The 3,494-nt window shown below is 38.4% G+C and overlaps 1 pseudogene; it reads left to right on the top strand.

The window, feature by feature from the left end:
* Nucleotides 1-1,587: 1,587 nt before the first annotated feature.
* Nucleotides 1,588-2,529, top strand: LOC143668732 (olfactory receptor 2M5-like; annotated as a pseudogene).
* Nucleotides 2,530-3,494: the final 965 nt, after the last annotated feature.

Here is a 3,494-nt window from a genome sequence, read left to right as displayed (position 1 = left end):
CAGTTCTGGTATATTGCATTCTGGCAGCTAGCAAACTAGAACAGATTTTGATACTGGAAAAGTGGGTAGCTGCTGTGGTTTGCAAATACCAAACATGCTGGAACAGCTTTTTAAATGAATAAGGGAAAGACTTTGGAAGAGTCATGAGGAGCTTGATAGAGAAGGCAGAGAATGCTTTGAAGAGACTGTTGGTAGAAATGTGGACCCTAAAAATACTTCTGATGAGGCTCTAGACAGAAATGAGGCATGCGTTATTGCAAACTGGAAGGAAGGTGACCCTTATTTCAAAATGGCAGATAATCTGGCAAAATTGACTAGTGACTTTGGTTGGAAGGCAGATTTTAAAAGCCGTGAACTTGGATATTTAGCAGAAGAGATTTCCAAATTGAATATAGAAAGTGCAGCCTGGTTTCTCCTTGCAGCTTACAGTGAAATGTGACAGGAAAGAGATAAGCTGAGAACTGAATTCTTGGGTACAAAGAGAGCAGAAATTGATTTTGTAGAAAATTCTGGACTTCCGAGACAGGAGACCCCAGAGAGTGGTGCCCCACATGAGGATTTAACCAAATGTGAACTCAGTCAGCCACTTCAGAGAAAGCCAGGATCGGACATGGAGTTATCAAGGACAGATTGTGGAAGCTCCTTATGTCTGATGGGCATGATCCAAGGCCACTGCATAGAAAGCCAATCAGAGTGTTGTGGGACCTGTATAAAGAGAACCACTGCCAGTAGGGACTGAGAGGGACAGAGAAGGGACACACTGGAAGAAAAATAACTTCAGAGCCAGAACCATGGAGGCTGGCATCTGAAGTCAAGAAGCCTAGGGCCAGGAGAGTGAACCAACCCAAGGCTGTGAAGAGACTGAGTTCTCCCCACAACCTGAGGATGGGCCTTCTACCACATTGCTGTGGAAGAGTTGTGCCACCTCAGGCCATCTTCTTGAGAAAGAGATTTTTCTTTTTGTTGTTTTGAATCTGGTCATCCTAATGTATACTTTGATAATAATTCACTGCATTCTATTGATTAAAAAATCAACAACTATTGTGTAACGAATAGTCCTACTTAGTCTCTAAATTTTGTACAGAAATGAAATTACAGTAATTATGTATGTTAATATCTCTCAGAAACAGCAAATCATGATTGGATTATTTTACTTTAGAACATAGCAATAATACATTCAAAATGTTTTGTTCCTTTACAATACAATGTTACTACTGACATGTAATATTTAATGTCTAATATTTGTTCCTTGAGATGTCACATGCTGTCCCAGATACTGTGGTTTATATTTGATATCTCTTTTAATAACTACAAAACTTCAATTAAGAAGTTATTTCTGTTTAGAAGGAAGTAAAATGAAGCACGTGGAAATAACTTGGCAAAGGAGATGCACCTTAGCAATAGTGGTGCTGAATATGATTGACACTACTTAACTGTAAAGACCGTGCATATTCTTTACACAATTTTAACCACCCCTTGTATGTTGCTCTACCAGCTACAATGCATAGATTCAACAGTGGGTAAATCACTATCTAAATGTTTAACTTTTATAACTTGTTGTGGTCCTAGATAAAGAAAATACTCATCATGGAATGGGAGAATCAGACATTTGGCCTAGACTTCTCCCTGCTGGGAATCTTCAGTCACATAACCACTCATATCTTCCTCTTCTCCCTGGCTCTGGGCATCTTCATAGTGGTCTTCTTGGGAAACACCCTCATGCTTCCCCTTATCTACCCGGATAACCAGCTCTACGCCCCCCATGTCCTTCTTCCTCAGCCAACTCTCCCTCATGGAGCTCATGCTCATCTATTCTCCTGCCCCCAAAATGGTCTATGGCTACCTGTCTGGCAGGAAGCCCATTTCTGTAGCAGGCTGTGAAGCCCAGATATTCTTCTATGTGTCCCTCTTTGGTGCTGAATGAATGCTTCCTATTGCCTGTCAAGGCCTATGACCACTATGTCGCCATTTGCTACCTTCTTCAATAAACCCATCTCATTTGCCAGAAAATCTGTGGCCTCCTGGCTGCCTCCTCCTCGATCCTTGGTTGCCTTGATGGGATTGTTGGGCTAGCAGCTACTTTGTTGTTCTCTTATTGTGGCTCCCAAGAAATAGCTGAGTTCTTCGGTGATGTGCCAGCATTCCTAAGTCTCTCATACACTGATAGTTCTAAATTTGAAACACTTGTTTTTATTTGCTGTTTGTTGATGTTCTTCTTGCCTTTGTCACTCGTCATTATCTCCTACTCTTGTGTAACTGTGGCTGTCACTTGTGTGAGTTCAAGGGAGAGCTGGCAGAAGGCTTTCACCACCTGTACTTCGCACCTGATTGTTGTAAGCATGTATTATGGAGCAGCAATACGCATATATGTGCGTCCCATTTCTAATAGCTCCCCAACCCAGGACAAGATGGTGTCAGCCTTCTACACCATCCTTAACCTCATATAAATCCTGTTATCTACAGCTTTTGCAACAAGGACATGGCTAGGGTTTGAGGAAAGTACTAAGGAAGGATAAATCTGGAGGATGAATTGATAAGGCTCAAAGGTTTTTGTTATTTTTTTCTTCTGATAACACCTTCCTGGCACATATTCAAAAATATTTACCGACAATTTTACAGTCAAAGTCACGAAAATATTTATAGGCATCAAAGTTGATAGACTATGTACAAATCCAGTTAACATTTATGTTTATTGCATATTCATTTTAGTTTTGAATATTAATCAGTGTTCTTGAGAATCAAAAAAATTAAATACAGATGAGCTGTAGTTTATATAATTAACTAAATAAAACTTCATAAAATGCTTTCCCTTAGTATGAAAACCCAGTTTTATTGAATCGCTTGTACTATGTCTTATGCACTGAGCTAAATACCACGCTTGCCTAGTTTATTTTGATATTACTTCTTTCAAAGTTAACAATCATACCAGGAAAACACATATTTTCTCATTAACCAAAAGTTTATCCTATAAATGGATGTTTTATATATATATATATATATATATTTTTTTTTTTTGCTAAGTGTTTTGACTTCCTTGATGCATTGCGCATTTGTATATTTGTACATCATCTTATGGTGGTACCACTTGTATTCCAGGGTTTGGTGGACAATGCCATAGCATCATGCCAGAGTTTATATCTCTTTTTCCTTGGTATCATGTAAATCTCAAATAGTATAAAGAAACCCCAGGGCTTTGCTCCCTACCTAGAAGTCATGATCATTATAATTTCATGCATTGAAGCATGGTGGAAATATTCACATTCTTCATATCAAAATAATTTCAGTCAAATGAGTTTGTTTCAGTATGTACAGTAGTAAGAAATATTAAAGCTAATCATAAATATGTAAAAAGAGTATGAAAAGTCTCCATAAATTAAGAAGTTGATGTAATAAATGTTTATTAATCTCAATATGACAGAAGCTGTCTATATTTTTTTAGGGTTTTCCTGATGACCACTGGATGGTAGTTGACTGATAATGTTCGCTGCTCTCTG

This window comes from Tamandua tetradactyla, chromosome 25 (genome assembly GCF_023851605.1).
Source record: "Tamandua tetradactyla isolate mTamTet1 chromosome 25, mTamTet1.pri, whole genome shotgun sequence".
Lineage (NCBI taxonomy): Eukaryota > Metazoa > Chordata > Mammalia > Pilosa > Myrmecophagidae > Tamandua > Tamandua tetradactyla.
Note: the sequence above shows the minus strand (reverse complement) of the source record. Positions and strands in the feature narration are given on the sequence as shown.